Source organism: Bos javanicus, chromosome 13, assembly GCF_032452875.1.
Source record: "Bos javanicus breed banteng chromosome 13, ARS-OSU_banteng_1.0, whole genome shotgun sequence".
Taxonomy (NCBI): domain Eukaryota; kingdom Metazoa; phylum Chordata; class Mammalia; order Artiodactyla; family Bovidae; genus Bos; species Bos javanicus.
Window position 1 is genome coordinate 75086511 of NC_083880.1, and position 19869 is coordinate 75106379.

Genomic DNA, 19869 nt, shown 5'->3' on the forward strand with positions numbered 1-19869 from the left:
ATTAAACAAGGATGCGTTTAACGATGTGTGTCAAAGATATAAAGATAATAGGAACAGAATATATATTTTCCAAGCCACTAGAAGGAAAATTAATTGAGAGCAAATAAAATGTTATCAACTAACCAAAAAGCAGGGATGAAAGAGAAGCATGAAAACAGCATATGCAATAGAAAATCCATGGTAAACTGGTAGAACTTGTGCAAATATATCCGTAGCCAGAATAAATGCATTAAATTATATAAACTATATTAACACATTAAATCCAATATTAAAAGACAAAGACTCTTAAATTGAGTTTAAAGTCAAACTGCATGATGTTTTATAAGAGACAGCAAAAACAGGGTAATATAGAAAAGATGGAAAATACTGAGATGGGAAAAGTATTCCAGGAAAATGGCAGCAAAGGGAGAACATCAATGTTAGCATTAGGCAAAATGGATTCCAAGGCAAAAATAATCAGTATGATTGAAAAGGCAAAAATAGATATTGGGACTACCTGCCGGTTCAGGGGACACGGGTTCAATCTCTGGTCTGGGAAGATCCTGCATGCCACAGAGCATGCATCACAACTCCTGAGCCCGCACTCGTGCCCAGGAGCCACAGCTACAGAGGACTGCATGCCTGGCCTGTGCTCCGCAGCAAGGGATGCCATGCACTGCAACGCAGGCCAGCCGCTCTCGCTGCAAATAGAGAAAGCCCTCACAGAAGCTGCAGAGACCCAGGGCAGCCAAAACTAAATAAGTAAATAAAATTTAAAAATAGATATTGAGGAAATAGTCAATCTGCCAATAAGTTTAATCTTTGTGCCTATATGTACCTAGTAACATAGAGTTGAGATGTGTAATACTAAACCTGATAGAATTAAAAAGAAAAAACAAATCTACAGTTTTGTCAGAAACTTTAACTTACGCAGAAGAATTGATGCTTTTGAACTGTGGTGTTGGAGAAGACTCTTGAGAGTCCCTTGGACTGCAAGGAGATCCCACCAGTCCATTCTGAAGGAGATCAGCCCTGGGATTTCTTTGGAAGGAATGATGCTGAAGCTGAAACTTCAGTACTTTGGCCACCTCATGCAAAGAGTTGACTCGTTGGGAAAGACTCTGATGCTGGGAGGGATTGGGGGCAGGAGGAGAAGGGGACGACAGAGGATGAGATGGCTGGATGGCATCACTGACTCGATGGACGTGAGTCTGAGTGAACTCCGGGAGTTGGTGATGGACAGAGAGGCCTGGTGTGCTGCGATTCATGGGGTCGCAAAGAGTAGGACACGACCGAGTGACTGATCTGATCTGGTCTGATTAGAAATCTGTAGAAACAAGTAGTCAAGAAATCAAGAAAGGCATTAGCATGATTAATAAGCTTTACAGAATAAAGTTATAAATATAAGTCTGTTATATGGAAATATGTGTTTTCCCTTTGCAAACACATGTGATAACTCTGACAAACATTGTACCTGTTTGAAATAATAGTTCTTTCTTTTAACCCCTCTTCTCACTTTTCTTCTATATTTTTCTATATTTTTTCCAATTTCTGCTATATTTTCTTTCCTCCCTTCCCGTTTTTCTCTCTCTCTGTACCACCTGCTTTTCTTCCTCCCAGGTAACCTTGCTAGCAGATGGATTATATCCTCCTGTATTTTTTTTGTGTTCGTAAAGTCAGATGCAAATGTATATATCTATGTAGATTTCTCTCCCTATCTCTTACAAAAATAGAACCTCAGTTTATAATACATTTCTCTGGATCTTGTAGAGATGAAAGATGGAAATACCTTCAAGTCAGCAGACAGAGGCTTTAAGACATTCTTCTTTAGTGGCTGTGTGACGTCATGATAGAAACGTACCATGATGTATTCAACTATTTGAGCATACACTTTATTTTTAGAGTTTCATTGCAATCATGTTCATTGTTGATGTGAATAACCACAGCCACATATATTCTGATGCTTTTATTTCAATGGGATGGATTCCCAGGCATGAGATTGCTGGGTCAGAGAATGTGTGGAACTGTTTATACATTGCCAGATTGCTCTCCAACAAGGTCATCGCTACTGGAATGTGGTGAAGAGAGTCCCTTCCGAGCCTAGAGTAGGTGTTATCATGCTCTCAGTTTGCTAGTCTGATGTGAGTAAAGTGATATCTCACTGTTATTTAATTTGCATTTCCCTGATTCCTAGGGAAGATGAACATCTTTTTTGGTTTGTTCACCATTTGGATTTGTTCTTCTATACATAGTCTAGTGATAGCATCTGACCATTTAATTCTGGTACTAATTTGCAAATGCTCTGTGTATATATAGATATTAACCCTTTATCTGCCATCTGCATTGCAGATAGTCCCAAGATCTGATTGAGGGCTGAAAGGTAAAGTGTTATAGGTATTCTTCTAAGATTTCAATGGTTTGATTTTTTTTTTCAGACTTGTCTTTAATTCATTTGAATTTTTGTTTGTTTAAATGATGTGAGATAGGGTTATTATTTTATTTCTTCAATCTCTCCATTCTCTACTATAGTCCTCAGTAACCACATGTGGCAATGATTTTATTTGAAATGTGACTGGTCTGACTTGAAATGGGCTGTAAGTGTAAAATATATACCAGATTTCCAAGACTTGATACGAAGAAAAGAATGTACAATGTCTCATTAATAACTTTTATCTCGATTACATGTTTAAATAATAATATTTTGGATATATTGATTACATAAAATATTAAAATTACTTCATATATTTTCTTTTTATTCTTTTTAATGTGGCTCAGAGAAAAATTTTAATTACATACACAGCCTACATTATATTCCCATTGCACAGACTGTTCCTGATCATTGGTAGTGCCAGAACTATTTTTTAAACATTTTTATTCTCTTTCATTTATCTTTTATCTGCCTCTTGACAGGTGTATCTGTTTTATTGCTTATAAAAGACATCTGTCTGATTCATCACTTCCCATCGTCTTTTAAACAGTCTTTTTATATTTGGAGAAATAATTCATCAAATCTCAAATTCCCAGCCTCCCTCACCATTAGGCTGTGTGTACTTGACTTTCACAGGATGAATGGGAAGTGAGCTACATGGGGAACCAGGCTCTAGGAGTTTCCATTTCCATAGGTCCAGGTGACACAGGCAATGAGCTTTGAGGATAGCAGCCCCAAGAATGGTTTTAAGGTCAAGGTCGTGGCTTTGGGCAGGTAGTAACAGCACAGCCATTTCCTCATCGGGCAGGACTGGGTATGGTTTGGGGTCATTGCTTAACCTTGAATCTGACTTTTCAGCCCTCACAATGACTCTCTTTAAAAAAAAAACTTGCTTGCTCTTTAATCATCAGAATCAGCTTCCATTGCAACATAGGACTCACTATAGAGTGGGATGGGCTTCAAGAAGAGGATTTGGGACATTTTTCTTACTGTTTAAAAAATATCTTCCATCTTTTTTAATTTTTATTTTTTAAAGTTATGAAAATGATAACACATTTACAGGAGACTTGGAAACTACAGAACAAGGTTACATATAGTTCCACTATAATTACAATTATTTTTAACGTAGATAAAGTAAGATTTTTAGTTGGAGTTTCAACATCAAGCTCTCAAAAATTAATAGAATGAATATACAGAGACGTAGAAGGAGATAGTAAACCTGAAAAGCACTATGAACCAATTCAGTGTGATTAAGATTTATACAATTTTCACACAGCAGTAGGATACAAATTCTATCCAAGTTCCCATAGACTGTAAACTAGGAGACACTGGAGCTATCCAGGGACACAAAACAAGGTGCAAAAATTTCATGGCCTAAAGGCACTGAAATCGTACAGAGTCTGTTCCCTTATCACCGTGAAATAAAAAATGTCTTCCACCCTAATGAGTTCTCTCTTCTTACTTTTTATCCCCAGCTTATTTTCTTGTTCTTTTTCTACTTCTCAAGGAGACTATCGTCTTACCCTGGCTTCCCCAGAAAATAGAGGCCTGTGTCAAAAGTTTACCTGCTAACACTTCATTGGGTTTGTGCAACAGACCAGTTGCAGGAAACCTGGTTGAAGGAGAAAGTGAGGCAGGGAGGGAGCAGAGCCGACTAAGAGGCGGCATTTCTGAGAGGCTCACTGTTTAACCAGTGGAGCTAGCTGCTCGGGCTCACGGTACCTCTTCAGAGAGGCTGGATGAACTACTCTGGCTTGGAGCATCCTTTAGCAAGAGAAGGTGAGATGAATTTATCCACTGGGTCCTTCTTTGTCCCCCAACTCCTATGGCTCAAAGTCTGCCTCAGAGGGCACTAACTCAACATATCCAAGGCAGTGTTTTGTGGCCTCTGGAGAAGCCAGAACCTCCTGGACCAATCTGGCTGCTGCAGAGTGGGCTGTCTCTCCCTTTCTGTCTGTGCTACCATGGGACTCCTCAATCTGTAGTGCAGACGATGGCAGGGACCCTGACCTGGCTTAACGACCAGGGAATAGCTTGCCGTTCCCTGCAGAGCCTCTCCATCCAGGAATCGAGACAAATGATTTAGGGGTGAGGTGGGTGAGTCGTGGGCTTGAGGGGGGCACAGCACAGAGGCTGTGGAGGTGCATAACCTCAGTCTAACATCCTGCCCCTTGCACCCCTGGCTTTCGCCCTCTTGTAATATGTGGAGCACACACAAGGACAAGGTGTCCTCATTTCTTCCCTCAGAGGGGAGATATAAGTCAGTTTTTCAAGGCAGTAGCTGTTCAGTGAAGCAGAGAAATGCCTGGGGACTGAGGGACTAAAGGGGAGACAGGCAGGGAAAAAGAGTGGAGAGCAGGGTATGGTATGGATCTGAAGTAGTGCTTAAACTGAAGCATACACAAGCATTACACTCTTTCCATTTATAGATGAAGTTACTTAAGGTAAAAAACTTCCCTTGAGGGTAGCCTTTTCTACCTCCCATAAGCTTTCCAATAAAAAAAATCTCCATTTCTTTGTTTTCTGGATAATCTGTAATTTCATTTTTCACTTTCCTTCAATTCAGGTGTTCCCAAACAGACTTAATTTCCATGTAGTTCGCATATTCTGGTGACTTTAAAAATGATTTGCTTTTCATTTCTTGAATGATGAGCAGAGATGATAGCCCATGAAACATCAAATTTATTGAATTTTTCAAGATTTTCCTTCTAGCCCAGGGGATGATACATTTTAGTAAATGCTCGTGTATTGATGTATTGAATATGTATAAAAAGTACGTTCTGTATTTGAAGAAACATTTATTTGAATTTGTAGATTATATTTTTAATTCTTCCATATCTCTACTTTTCCCTATCAGATCTACTGATTTTGAAAGAAATATATTGAAGCCTCCTGCCGAAATTATGTTTTCATGAGACTCTCTTTGTATTTCTAATAAATTTTGCTTTCTAAATTTACCTGCTACAGTTTTAAGTCCATTGCATCCTCCTCACAAATTATGCAGTAGTAGTGTCCTTCTTTGCAAACACAAAATTAAAATACGCTTGCTCCTTGGAAGAAAAACTGTGACAAACCTAGACAGTGTATTAAAAAGCAGAGGCATCACTTTGCCGACAAAGACCTAGATAGTCAAAGCTATGGTTTTTCCAGTAGTCATGTATGGATGTGAGAGGTGAACCAGAAAGAAGGTTGCGCGCTGACGAATTGATGCTTTTGAAATGTGATGCTAGAGAAGACTCTTGAGAGTCCCTTGGACTGCAAAGAGATCAGTCAAACCAGTCAGTCTTAAAGGAAATCAACCCTGAATATTCATTGGAAGGACTGATGCTGAAGCTGAAGCTCTAATACTTTGGAGATGCTTTCACTGAATTGGTATCACAGCCTGCTGCTGCTGCTGCTAAGTCACTTCAGTCGTGTCCAACTCTGTGCGACCCCGTAGACGGCAGCCCACTAGGCTCCTCTGTCCCTGGGATTCTCCAGGCAAGAACACTGGAGTGGGTTGCCATGGAGTTCTGCCTAAACCTTCCTTCCTTTTGGAGATGTTGATCCCAAGAGCACTCCTTAATAAACCTTCTTCCTGGGCTTCCCTGGTGGCTCAGGGGTAAAGAATCTGCTTGCCAATGCAGGAGACACGGGTTAGATCCCTGACCTGGGAAGATGCCACGTGCTGCAGGGCAACTAAGCCTGTTCCTCACAACTATTGAGCTTGTGTTCTAGAACCCGGAACCCCCGACTACTGAGCCCATGTGCTGCAACCATGAAGGCCCTGCACCCTAGGGCCCGTGCTTCGCTCCAAGAGAAGCCACTACAATGAGAAGCCCTCGCACCACAACTAGAGAAAAGCCACGCAGCAGTGAAGGCCCAGCACAGCCAGGAACAATAAATAAAATTATTAAAAGAAACCTTCTTCCTTCCTCTTCACAAATGTTGATCCCAAGAGCACTTCACACGCAAATCTCTGTTGCAGTCTTTTTTCTAGGAAAGTCAGCTCTGACAATAGGAGATTGCCCTGATTCTTAAGGGACGCATGCTTCAGAGTGAAGTGTCATAATATTGGTAACTTATTTTCAAAGATTCAGACAAAATGCGTATGTATGTATAAAACAAAAGACACAGAGATAAAGCAAATAGGGCACAATAACAGCTGGTGAATCTAAATGGTTCATATGGAGATGTTTATTGTAGCGTTCGTCTGCCTTTTCTGGGGATTGGAGATTTTACAAAATACACCAGTGAAAATAAAATCCCTTTAAACTCTTTTTAATAGATGTCTCAGTGGGACCAAATTTACAGTTGAACATTCAATCCTCTATCTTTCCCTGGGACCTCTTCATTATTTTAAATCTTTTGTTTGCTTTTCTAATAAACTTATTTAAATCCGTAATTCTTCCTTTGAATTTTTCTTTAGTCACCCTTCAAAGATTTTTATATTTTGTGCTCTCATTGTCATTCAGCAAAATAATTGATCATTTCTATTCTAATTTTCTCTTTAATCCAACAGATAGCTAAAAAGTGAATTTTGGATGTTCATGTTTGGGGGGTTTTGGTGGTGGTGAAGTTTTTATTTTTGTTTGGCTGTCCTGGGCGGCGTTTTCTAGTTTTACTGCGTTGGAGTCTGTGAGAGAGCCTGTAGTAGTTCTGCTTTTGGGCTACAATAAGTCCCCTGCATACGAACCTTCACGTTGAGAACTTTCAAAGATGTGAACATGAGTTCCATCAGCATCAGGCCTGAGTGAAATTGCAGCTTGCCCTCATCTCCTACTGTTGACGATCCTTCAGCTCTGCCATCTCCCAACACCTCGCCCTTCTCCAGTTAGTAACCCTTCTTGCCCGTTTATTCAGTACCTGCCCCTGAGTGCCAGCTGTTGTACAATTCTACTATACTTTTCAAGGCACTGTACTGTAAGACTAAACACGTTTATTTTTTGTGTTTGTTTTTTACATATCATTTGTGTGAAAAGTATTATAAACCTATTACAGTACAGTCCTACCTAGCCAATTTGTTAGGTGGGTACCTAGGCTAATTTTGTTGAACTTATGAACAAATTGGACACAGAACCCACTCGCAGAACAGAACTCACTTGCATGCAGGGGACTTACTGTACAGGGAAACTTCCTCTGCGAATTCTGGGGAGATGGTTACTTGAATACATCCTTGCTACTCTAATCTTTCAAATTAAAACCAGCTACAGAATGCTTTTTGAGGACAGCAGCTTCTGAGGTCTAGAGTAGAGGTAAGATCAAGTGCATCTCTGGGGTCTAGTCTGGGTCCAGTGAGAGCGGGGCCCAGGGCCTGGGAGTGATGGTCAGAAGGAAAGAGGGAACAGCTGAGAACATCTGACTTATGCGAATCCAGGCTTCACCCATCCACAGGAGCGTTCTCAGCCTCACTGCTCCAGAGCTCAGAAGGCTGAGCAGGGAGAAAGTAAGTATGCTGGGCCCTTTCTTTCCTGGGGAAATGCCAGCTGAGGAGATGAGAGAGCAGAGGGGTCCTTCTGGGACCAGCACCCCACCAGCTGGAGCACTGCTGACCCAGGAGACCTAAGACTGCTGAGCCATCCTGGGCTCGAAGGCCTGACTGGCTGCAGGGCTCCAGCAGGGAGTCCTGAACACGCACCTCGGGGAGCCAGCAAAGGGAAACACCAGTACACCCGAGGGGTCCTTGAAACGAGAAAGGGGGAGAACTGGCATGTCACAGAGGACAGTTAGTACTAACCTGCTGGAGGAGAGAGAAGGTAATGTGGACAGAAATCTAGCATGAAAACAACCCCTGAGGCAGGAGCTAGATGGGCCCCAGGCTGAACAGTTCTCTCCCCTGTGGCCAGAAACTCCACGAAAGCGGAAGGACAGAGGAGGCTGGGCCCTGCCCAGATAGGAGCTAAAAGACCACATATTCCTCCTTCTCGAAGTCAAGGAGACCTCCCTGACTACACAGGCGCATAAAGGCTCCTTGCAGGTCAGAAAGGGAGGGGGTGTCCCCTTGTAGTAGGTGACGTCAACTACCCATAGGCCTCTTCACTAGAATCCATCTTGGCTGAGAGACGCCCACGTGCACAAGGGAGGATCCTGAAATACACCAAACACACTCAGAATCCAGCAAGTCAAAAGGACCGATCACAGGAGACTGAGAAGAAACGTCCCACAAAACTGATTCAAACCACCGTGAGGGCGTGACTCTGAGCCGGGCCATGTGTCTGTCCGCATATGCTGTTTTTTCCTCCTAATAAATACTTGTTTCACTACTTTTGGTCTCTGCAGGAATTCTTTTCCCGCAAATCCAGAGGACCAGGGCCTTGCCTGACCACTGGTCTAGTGTCTGGGATTCGGGGCTCTCGGCACCACGACCCGACCTCAGTCTCTGGCGAGGACCTGAAGCCCTGCTTCAAGTTGCTGCAGACTGAGGCCCCCTGAGATCAGATCCATAACACTGTGTGATGTGTGTGTGTTTACACACACACTCATGCTTTGCATCAAAGGAAAATCTTGTATTCAGACTAAAACATCTCAGGAGATGAATCCAAGGAGAGTGTGGTTGCTGTTGAAACCTAACGTGGATTAACAGAGAAATAAAAAAAAGTTCAAAGAGATGGTGATAATGAGGTGAAATCAAAGAGGTTGGGGGACTGATGGGATCAACCCAATGAATGCTTGTCTGTTTGAATTATTCAATATTGGGATTATGACTATTGGAAAAAACAGAAATTCATAAAATGGAGGTACTGGAAGGCAGGCAATAATGAAACAAAACAATGGAGGAAATTTTCCCTAAAATTTTCCCAACAAAGACCTGATTGGAAGACATGAAGCATTCACCGAATTCCAAACAGATCTTCCAAAAGAGAGTACTCACCTGTGTGCTGGGAAAATGAACTCCAAGAATGCATATAAAGCTTACCAGCCTCCAGAGAGGGGAAGTAAGTAACTTACCAAGAAAATCAATGAGGCTTGAATTGGACTTCTCATCTGCAATATAGGAAGCAAATGATGATGTAATACTGTCTAGGGACTCTTTTGGCAGAAAAAGGAATCCTAAAGGAAAGATTAATAATAATATGGGACTATAAATACTGAAGGATCTCAGTTTGGCTTTTGGGGAGGGGCAGGTGGAGATGAAAATAAAAGTTTTTGAATCTCTTTGAGAGTTACAGAGCACGGAGATGTAAAATATTACAAAGGATTGTCTTTTTTAAAAAATTTATTTATTTTTGATTGAAGCATAATTGTTTTACAGAATTTTGTTTTTTTCCTGTCAAATTTCAATATGAATCAGCCATAAGTTCAGTTCAGTTTAGTTCAGTCACTCAGTCGTGTCCGACTCTTCGTGACCCCATGAATCGCAGCACGCCAGGCCTCCCTGTCCATCACCAACTCCCGGAATTCACCCAAACACATGTCCATTGAGTTGGTGATGCCATCCAGCCATCTCATTCTCTGTTGTCCCCTTCTCCTCCTGCCCCCAATCCCTCCCAGCATCAGAGTCTTTTCCAATGAGTCAACTCTTCACATGAGGTGGCCAAAGTACTGGAGTTTCAGCTTTAGCATCATTCCTTCCAAAGAAATCCCAGGGCTGATCTCCTTTAGAATGAACTGGTTGGATCTCCTTGCAGTCCAAGGGATTCTCAAGAGTCTTCTCCAACACCATAGTTCAAAAGCATCAATTCTTTGGCACTCAGCTTTCTTCACAGTCCAACTCTCACATCCATACATGACTGCTGGAAAAACCATAGCCTTGACTAGACGGACCTTGGTTGGCAAAGTAATGTCTCTGCTTTTGAATATGCTATCTAGGTTGGTCATAACTTTCCTTTCAAGGATTAAGCGTCTTTTTATTTCATGGCTGCAAACACCATCTGCAGTGATTTTGGAGCCCCCCAAAATAAAGTCTGACATTGTTTCCACTGTTTCCCCATCTATTTCCCATGAAGTGATGGAACCAGATGCCATGATCTTTGTTTTCTGAATATTGAGCTTTAAGCCAACTTTTTCACTCTCCTCTTTCACTTTCATCAAGAGGCTTTTTAGTTCCTCTTCACTTTCTGCCATAAGGGTGGTGTCATCTGCATATCTGAGGTTATTGATATTTCTCCCGGCAATCTTGATGCCAGCTTGTGCTTCTTCCAGCCCAGCGTTACTCATGATGTACTCTGCATAGAAGTTAAATAAGCAGGGTGACAATATACAGCCTTGACGTACTCCTTTTCCTATTTGGAACCAGTCTGTTGTTCCACGTCCAGTTCTAACTGTTGCTTCCTGACCTGCATATAGATTTCTCAAGAGGCAGATCAGGTGGTCTGGTATTCCCATCTCTTTCAGAATTTTCCACAGTTTATTGTGATCCACACAGTCAAAGGCTTTGGCATAGTCAATAAAGCAGAAATAGATGTTTTTCTGGAACTTCTGCCATAGGTATACATATATCCCCTCCAAAGGGTTGTCTTAATGTGGAGAAATAGATGGTGTTTTTCATATAATGGAAGATTATATAATTGTGATCATATATTTTGTTTTTTGATAATTTATATTTATTAATTTTTTTTTTTTTTTGCTGCACTGCATGGCATGGAGCAATCTTAGTTTCCTGACCAGGGATTGAACCCATGTGCCCTATGTTGGAAGCTTGGAGTCTTATCCACTGGATGACCAGGGAAGTCCCCATGATCATGGTTTTTTTTTTTAATATAAAAAATAAAAGGTAACCATTAACTCTTACCGAACACCAAAACCAGATAATAAATGAGCGTGTGATCAAGCCAGTAAAAAACAAGAAAAAGGAAGAGAGAAATAACAAAGTAAAATAAGTAGTAAGCCTAATTGAAGTGGAAGGAATAAAATGAAGCATTTCCATTTTTACGGTAATCTCAAATGGGCTGAATTGTTCTATGAAAACTCCAAGAGTGCTAAATAGGATTAGTGAACAAGACCCAGGCATGGGCTATTGTTAGGAATACGGTATCGGCCAGAATTGTGTGTAACAGAAACCTGAATCACAGCGGTTTAGACACAGGAGAAACTTGGTTTTCCTCGTGTAACAAGAGGTAGGTAAGTGGGTGGTGCAGGGAACACCTCCCCTGTGAGTTCTGGATTTCCCTCCCTGTTGGCCCCTCTGCTGGATGAGTGGCTTACCTGGTGGCGTGGCCGTTCACCCTCACTCCTAAGGGACCTGGGCCCGTCCTAGTCACTATGCCGTTCTCAGGATGAGGCCACGACGGATGCACATGTCCATTTACCATCCAAAGTGGACCCCTCCTCCATACAGCAAGCTTAGGCTTCTTCCTTCTCTCTGCTGGTCATGAGGGACCCACCTCCCAATGCATTCAGCCATAGGTTGAAGCCAAGGGGCAGGCAACAGGTGGATGAAATGGGGGTCTGGGCTGCTTACTCATGCAGCTGGCTTCTGCCATCTGGCCCTCCTCTGCTCAATCTTGGCCACTCCCGAGGTGGGTGAGGGCATGTTGGCATGTTTGGAGCAGTCTTCCCAGGAAAGACTCCTTTTGAATCACTGAAGGTGGCCTCTCCCAGAGGAGTGGGAAAGGGGACCCATTGCCTGGGGAAAGAGACTTTAACCAGCTCCTTTGTTATAAAGGGGAACAGATACTTCCCATACAATACAGTGATTTTACTCCTATGTATTTAAGAAGAGAAATGAAAACCTAAGTCCATACAGAGACTTGTACACAAATCCTCACAGCAGCTTTATTCACTGTTGCCTCAAACTGGACAGAACCCAAATATCCATTAATGAGTGACTAAATCAACAAATTGTGTTATATCCTCACAATGGGATACTACTCAGCTCTAAAAAATAATGGACCATTAATACACCCAACAACATGGATGAATCTCAAAATGATGCTAAGTGAAAGAACTGAGAAAAGAGAGTAGTTCACAGTGTTTGACACCATTTATGTAATACTCTAAAAATGCAAACTAACCTATGGTGACATAGTCAATCGGAGATTGTTCAGGGACGGAGGGTGGGGGACAGTGGTGGGGAGGGAGCACAGAGGTGCACGGAAAGCTTGTGGAGATAATTTGAATGGAACTGAAGTTTCATAGGGCAGGGGGACATCCTGAGCCATGACAAGACCTTCAGTTAGGGACTGTTGAGGTTGGGCGGTGCTCAATTTGTGGCACTCCCCAAATTATGGGAGAAAGAATTATGCTACATTATATGTGGAATCTAGAAAAATGGTGCTGATGAACCAGTCTGTAGGGCAGGAACAGAGATTCAGACGTAGAGAACAAAACTATGGACACAGGGAGGGAAGGAGAGGAGAGGAGCGAATTGAAAGAGTAGCATTGACATATATATGTATATATTGTGTGTATGTATGTATGTATATATATGTATATTGACATATACAAACATATACATATATAATATCATGTGTAACCCAGGTGGTGCTAGTGGTAAAGAACCTGCCTGCCAATGCAGGAGATATAAGAGACGTGGGTTTGATCCCTGGGTCTGGAAGATCCCCAGGACATGGCAACTCACTGCAGTATTCTTGCCTGGAGAATCCCATGGACAGAGGAACCTGGTGGACTACAGTTCACAGGGTTGCAAAGAGTCGGACACGACTGAAGCTTCTTAGCATGCATGCATGTGTAAAATAGATAGCTAGCAGAAAGCTGCTGTATAGCTCAGGGATCTCAGCTTGGTGCTCTGTGATGACCTAGAGGGGTGGGAGGGAGGTTCAAGAGGGAAGGGATATATGTATGTGCTTAGTTGTTCAGTCGTGTCTGACTCGACCCCATGGACTGTAGCCCGCCAGGCTCCTCTGTCCAGGGGATTCTCCAGGCAAGAATACTGGCATGGGTTGCCATGCGTTCCTTCAGGGGATCTTCCTAACCCAGGGATTGAACCCAGGTCTCCCACACTGCAGGTGGATTCTTTACTGTCTGATCCACCAGGGAAGCCTGAATGTATGTATACATACGACTGATTCATGATGTTGTACAGCAGAAACCGATACAACATTGTAAGCAATTATATTCCAATTAAAAAAAGAAAGAACTGTGCTATGTATTCCTAACTTCATGTGTGGTACAAAGATGACATCTTTTGATTCATCTCCCGTTATTCCAGTGTTTCTCAACTTTTTTTTTAAGTTATAGCTCCTCCAAGGGGACTTTTTAGATATTTTTTTTCCCTGTAATAATTGTCCTCCCCATAAAAATTTAATACCACAGATATACTGCATATCTCTTTATGTACTATGGTCCTCTGAGGGCCACAAACCACTGTAATATCTAAAGATTTTTTAAGGCTCTAAGAACCAATTTTCACCCCCTTGGGGGCAATAGTGCCCCTGTTGAGAATGCATGTCTATTCTTTTAAGAAAAAAATTAAAGCAGGCAGGAAAAGGGCAGTCTTATAATTTAAATGATCTGATTTGTTTCTTTGACAGAAATGCGGTGACACACATAACTGTGAAAAATGCCTCCCCAGCACCGTGCATTAATGTGGGTTAATGAAAATGGGTGGCTGAAATGAGGAGAGGAGGGTTTGCAAAGTGGACGGCTTTCAGCCAGGGCAGAGACGTGCTGGAGCCATTCATGTGCGCATAGAGCCCTCTGCTGGCCATTTTGGGAACATGCTGCTGCTGCTGCTGCTGCTGCTAACTCGCTTCAGTCGTGTCGGACTCTGTGCGACCCCATAGACTGCAGCCCACCAGGCTCCCCCGTCCCTGGGATTCTCCAGGCAAGAATATTGGAGTGGGTTGCCATTTCCTTCTCCAATGCATGAAAGTGAAAAGTGAAAGTGAAGTCGCTCAGTCGTGTCCGACTCTTCACGACCCCATGGACTGCAGCACGCCAGGCCTCCCTGTTCATCACCAACTCCCGGAGTTCACTCAAACTCACGTCCATCGAGTCGGTGATGCCATCCAGCCATCTCATCCTCTGTCGTCCCCTTTTCCGCCTGCCCCCAATCCCTCCCAGCATCAGAGTCTTTTCCAATGAGTCAACTCTTCACATGAGGTGGCCAAAGTACTGGAGTTTCAGCTTTAGCATCATTCCTTCCAAAGAAAACCCAGGTCTGATCTCCTTTAGAATGGACTGGTTGGATCTCCTTGCAGTCCAAGGGACTCTCAAGAGTCTTCTCCAACACCACAGTTCAAAAGCATCAATTCTTCGGCGCTCAGCTTTCTTCACAGTCCAATTCTCACATCCATACATGACCATTGGAAAAACCATAGCCTTGACTAGACAGACCTTTGTTGGCAAAGTAATGTCTCTGATTTTGAATATGCTATCTAGGTTGGTCATAACTTTTCTTCCAAGGAGTAAGTGTCTTTTAATTTCATGGCTGCAAACACAATCTGCAGTGATTTTGGAGACCCCCAAAATAAAGTCTGACACTGTTTCCACTGTTTCCCCATCTATTTCTCATGAAGTGATGGGACCAGATACCATGATCTTTGTTTTCTGAATGTTGAGCTTTAAGCCAACTTTTTCACTCTCCTCGTTCATTTTCATCAAGAGGCTTTTTAATTCCTCTTCACTTTCTGCCATAAGGGTGGTGTCATCAGAGGAACCAGAGATCAAATTGCCAACATTCGCTGGATCATTGAAAAAGCAAGAGAGTTCCAGAAAAACATCTACTTCTGCTTTATTGACTATGCCAAAGCCTTTGACTGTGTGGATCACAATAAACTGTGGGAAATTCTGAAAGAAATGGGAATACCAGACCACCTGACCTGCCCCTTGAGAAACCTGTATGCAAGTTAGGAAGCAACAGTTAGAACTGGACATGGAACAACAGACTGGTTCCAAATAGGAAAAGGAGTACGTCAAGGTTGTACATTAGTCACCCTGTTTATTTAACTTATATGCAGAGTACATTATGAGAAACGCTGGGCTGGAAGAAGCACAAGCTGGAATCAAGATTTGGGAACATAACCCCCCAAATTAAATGCTGCTTATTTCTTGCCCCAGCATCCCTAACACGTCATTGATGAGCTCCAGGCTTGGGCCTGAGGCTCAGCAAAGTTTAATAATCAAATCAGAACCACAAAGTAGTAATTGGGAAAACTGGCAGCCAAAGCCAGTTCTGTCTGAATCCAAAGTCCACACTTTCCTCCTCAGGAGGCTGAGGTTCATTTATTCACCTACAGTTTGTCCAGCTGCTCCAGCATTGTTTGTTGAAAAGCCTATTCTTCCTCCATTGAATTGCTTCTGCACCTTTGTTAATAAAAAACCAGTGTGTATATTTGTGTGAGTCTGTTTCTGATTTCTCTGTTATATCCATTGATCTACATGTCTATCCATCCACCAAAGCCACAGTCTTGATTACTGTAGCTATATAATAAATCTAGTGAGTAGACTGATCTTTCCATTTATTCTTATTTTTCAAAATTGTTTTAGCTAGTGTAGTTTCTTTTTATTTCCACATACATAAACTTTAGAATAATCTTTCTTATATCTACAAAAAGATTCCTGCTGGGATTTTAATAGAAATTCCCTTAAACCTAAATATCAATACAGGGAGAACTGGAATCTTTACTGTGTTGAATTTTCCAATCCACGAATCAGGTACGTTTATCCACTTTTTAAGATGTTCTTAGACCAGCATTTTGTAGTTTTCAAAATGCAGGTTTGGACATGTTTGGTTAAGCTTACATCTAACTATATTTGAGCAATTAAAAGAGGATATCATATTTAAAACTTTGCTACCCATGTGTTCATTGCTGGCATAGAGAAATACAGTTGGGTTTTATGTGTTTCTCTTGCATCCTTTGACCTTGTTGAACGCATTTATTAGTTCTAGGAGGTTTTCCTGTTTTGTTGCTGTTGTTTGTAGCTGCTTTGGGATTTTCTACTTAGACAATCATTTATCTGTAAATAGAACAGTTTTATTCTCTCTTTTCTGATCAGTATGCTTTTGTTTCCTTTTCTTGTCTTGTTGCAGTGGCTAGAACTTCCAGCACAATGCTGAGTAAAACTTGTGAGAGCAGATAACCTTGCCTTGTTCCCAATCTTAGAGGGGAAGCATCCAGTCTTTCACCATTAAGGATATTGTTAGCTGTAGGTTTTTATAGATGCTCTTTATCAATTCCCCCCACTTGTATTTTTATGAGAGTTTTGTCATAAATTTCACGTACATTTTGTCAAATACTTTTTCTTCATTGGCGGAAATTGTGTGATATTTCTTCTTTGTTTGGTAATATGGTGAATTACATGTATTGATTTTGAATATTTAATCAGCCTTGCATCCTTACAATAAACCCCATGGTATAAAATTATTTTCATATACTCATGTCTTTGCATACAATTAATAAATAATTCTATTTGCTAATACTTTGCTAATGATTTGTGTGTCTAATTCATGAGGAATATTGGTTTTTATTTATCCTTTTTTGTACTGTATTTAACATTTTTTTCTTGGTTTTGGTATCAGTGAATCTAGCTTCATAAACTGAACAGGGAAGTGTTTTTTATTCTTGAATTTTTGGAACAAAGTGTGTAGAACTGGGGTTATTTCTGCTTTTAAACATTTGGTAGAATTCTCTAGTGAAACCATCTGGACCTAGAGATTTCCTTTTTGGGAGTTTTAAAATTACAAATTAAATTTCCTTAATTCTATTTCATATTCAGTGAGTTGTGATAGTTTATATTTCTGGAGGAATTGGTCTGTTTAATCTAAGTTGTCAAGTTTATGCATATAAAGTTGTTCGTAGATTGCCCTATTATCATTTTGACGTCTTCAGGGTCTGTCATGATATCCCATTTCATTACTGATATTGGTAATTTATGCCTTATCTTTTTGTCAGTCTTTCTAGAGGCTTCTGCAATATACCACGTCGCCTAAAACCCAGACATGTATTTTAATAACTATCTTTGAATTCTTCAGAGCACTCAGCCTGATGAAATGCCCTTCAGTGACCTCAGGAAATCAATGGTGAATTAAAATTGACTCCTGCCTTGTACTCCTGGGATATCTTGGTGTTTCTGTGGAGTCTGAAGCCAAACTGCATCCTGTAGCTTAAGGATAGCTCAGGGGCCCTCCAGCCTGTTTTGTTGTTGTTGTTGTTCAAGGTGGCTCTAGTTTGAGCCTGCCAGAAGCTAGATTTGAGATTCCAGAGGCCAGTGGGTGCCATTGGGGACCGACATTGGTTCCCAGGGCGGAGGTTCCATCTAAAGTGAATTTGTCGTTGGGGCTCTGATAGAGTCCACATGGATATATCATCTGTTGTGTGTTAGGAGTCTCCAGAAACAAAAATACAAGGGGACACACACAGAAGAAGTAAGACTTCTTACTGAGACTTCCCTGGTGGTCCAGTGGTTAAGAATCTGTCAATGCAGGGGACACAGGTGCGATCCCTGGTTTGGGAAGATCCCACATGCCATGGGGCAGCTAAGTCCGTGAGCTGCGTCTGCTGAAGCCCTCACGCCCTAGAGACCAGGGAGCGAGTTGCACCGCAACCAGAAGGTGCGCCTGCTCGCTGAAACTAGAGAAAGCCGGCGCAAGCGACCGAAGACCCATCACAGCCAAAAATAAAGACACAAAGACATCTTTAAAAAAAAAAAAAAGACTTCTTTACCAGTACTCTGGAAAGAGGTAGAAGGGCCTCAGTCAGGGAGTTGGGCCAGAAACAGGACAACTCTTGGTCCTTCTGTTCAGAGTGTGCAAAATTTGCATGGTGTTCTCCTTCGTGAGGGAGTATCAGGACTGGGTGATGAAGGTTTAGGACAGCTTTCAGAGGAGTCAGCTGAGCTCAGAGGATGGGCAGGAGACAGACTCCACAATACAGGCCCTATTTCGGGGTGTCTGTGAGAGGACAGTCTAGGCAGGAGGCTAGACCCAGCTAAGGAAATTTAATCTCCAGTCCTCTCCAAAGACACTGTGCTTGCTTTATTCTCTACTTCTCTCCAGGTTGTCACTCTTGGCCTCTAAAGATGTGCTGATTGCCCCATAAATCGACAATCACAGTTTAGAATGATAATACTGGTTAATAATAATATAGTTCTTATGGACTGTTTGTATTCCTCCAAAATTTCTATGTTGAAATTCAAACTCCCCAATATTATGATGGTATTAGAAGGTGGGGCCCTTGGGAGATGCGTAGGTCATAAGCGAGGAGCCCTCTAATAAAAGAGACCCCAGGGAGCCCCTCACCCTCTCTGCCATGTATGAACAGGGAGGAAATGGCCAACTCTACACCAGGAAGCAAGTCCTCACCAGACACTGAATCTGCTGGTGCTATGATCTTGGTCTTCCAGCCTCCATCACTGTGAGAAATAAATTTGTTGTTTATTAGCCCCCTGGGTCTATGGTATTGTTACAGCAGTCTGAAAAGATGAAGACAATAGTATGACCTGAATCTGCCTCTTCCTTTTAAAGATGAATAACGTTAGGCAAGGTCAAGATTAGAAGTCAAGTTGCCCACTCTCAGTGCCCTGTGGTCATTCCAAATAGTCAAAACAAGTTGCCTATTTAAAGTTTCTTCCTAGAAATGTCAACCAAGGGAATGCCATCAATCAAAAAGACACACATGCCTGAGAGCCTCTTCCCCCAACGGTGGATTTTCTGACCGCAAAGAGTTGAAAATATTAAGACAGAAGAGCAGCATAACCTAAACATATTTACCTGTTGATGGATTATTTCCCTATAAGGTCATTTTGACGAGAGGCTAAAGAATCAAACAGTTAAAAACACAGTTGGGTTAAATGATATAATCACAGGACTTGCAATTAAGTGCTTACATTTTAGTGGAATATATATATATATGTGTGTGTGTGTGTGTGTGTGTGTATACACATATACATGCTTCCCTGGTGGCTCAGATGGTAAAGAATCTGCCTGCAATGCAGGAGATTCAGGTTCGATCCCTGGATTGGGAAGATCCCCTGGAGAAGGGAATGGCAATCCACTCCAGTATTCTTGCCTGGAGAATTCCAAGGTCAGAGGAGCCTGGTGGGCTACAGTCCATGGGGTCACAAAAAGTCGGACACAACTGAGTGATTAAAACTTTCACACTTTCATATATCTACATACATACTTTTGCCCAATCCTTTAACTTTCAAATTTCCTCTGTCACCTGGTTTTACTATTTTTTGGTAAACTACACATACTTGGATTTAGTTTTTTAACTGAGCATTAATCTGCCTCTGCCTTTGATATATAAATTCAATGTGTTCACATTGTCTGCGATTACTTTTATTTTTCATTTGTATTTAGTTTACTGTACTTTTTGTTTCTTTTTCACTTTCTTTACTTTTATACTTTGTCAATGTTCATTTTATTATTTTTTTTAATTAGAATTTTTTTTTACTAGGAAATAAAGGAAAAATACAATCAAGAAACTCAGTCATACCAGGCCCAAATGAATAGTGGTACAAATACTTGAAAAAGTCATCATAGAGGTTCTGGATACAGAAAAATAGATGAAAGAGAAAAACCTTGATTTTTACACCAAACACACTTTTGCTAACATTATAATACAATTATTTCTATCTGT

The 19869-nt window shown here is 41.6% G+C and overlaps 1 long non-coding RNA gene across 1 annotated transcript in view; it reads right to left on the bottom strand.

Annotated features, from left to right (window-relative positions):
• Positions 1-315: 315 nt before the first annotated feature.
• The window catches only part of LOC133259836 (uncharacterized), a 73612-nt gene continuing 54058 nt past the window's right edge, over positions 316-19869 (bottom strand). Inside the window, exon 4 of the long non-coding RNA XR_009740529.1 lies at positions 316-1306. This is a non-coding gene — a long non-coding RNA (uncharacterized LOC133259836). The remainder of the gene's footprint in view (positions 1307-19869) is intronic.